Consider the following 607-nt stretch of genomic DNA (forward strand, 5'->3'; position numbering starts at 1 on the left):
TGCTTGTGTCGGTGTCCGTCGGCGCTACCACGACGACGTCCGCCTCGACTCGCGTTACCCTAAGATAGACAGGGTGGCCCTGGTGTCACGTGCTCGTGTCGGCGTCCGTCGGCGCTACCACGACGACGTCCGCCTCGACTCGCGTTACCCTAAGATAGACAGGGTGGCAGTGGTGTCACGTGATCGTCTCGGCGTCCGTCGTCGCTACCGCGATGACGTCTGCCTCGACTCGCGTAACCCTAAGATAGACAGGGTGGCCCTGGTGTCACGTGCTTGTCTCGGCGTCCGTCGTCGCTACGGCGACGACGACTGCCTCGACTCGCGTGACCCTAAGATAGACAGGGTTGCAGTGGTGTCACGTGCTCGTCTCGGCGTCCGACGTCGCTACCGCGACGACGTCCGCCTCAACTCGCGTTACACTAAGATAGACAGGGTGGCCCTGGTGTCACGTGCTCGTCTTGGCGTCCGTCGTCGCTACCGCGACGACGTCCGCCTCGACTCGCGTTACCCTTAGATAGATAGGGTGGCAGTGGTGTCACGTGCCCGTCTCGGCGTCCATCGTCGCTACCGCGACGACGTCCGCCTCGACTCGCGTGACCCTAAGATA

The sequence above is a fragment of the Triticum aestivum genome, chromosome 6D (genome assembly GCF_018294505.1).
Source record: "Triticum aestivum cultivar Chinese Spring chromosome 6D, IWGSC CS RefSeq v2.1, whole genome shotgun sequence".
Taxonomy (NCBI): domain Eukaryota; kingdom Viridiplantae; phylum Streptophyta; class Magnoliopsida; order Poales; family Poaceae; genus Triticum; species Triticum aestivum.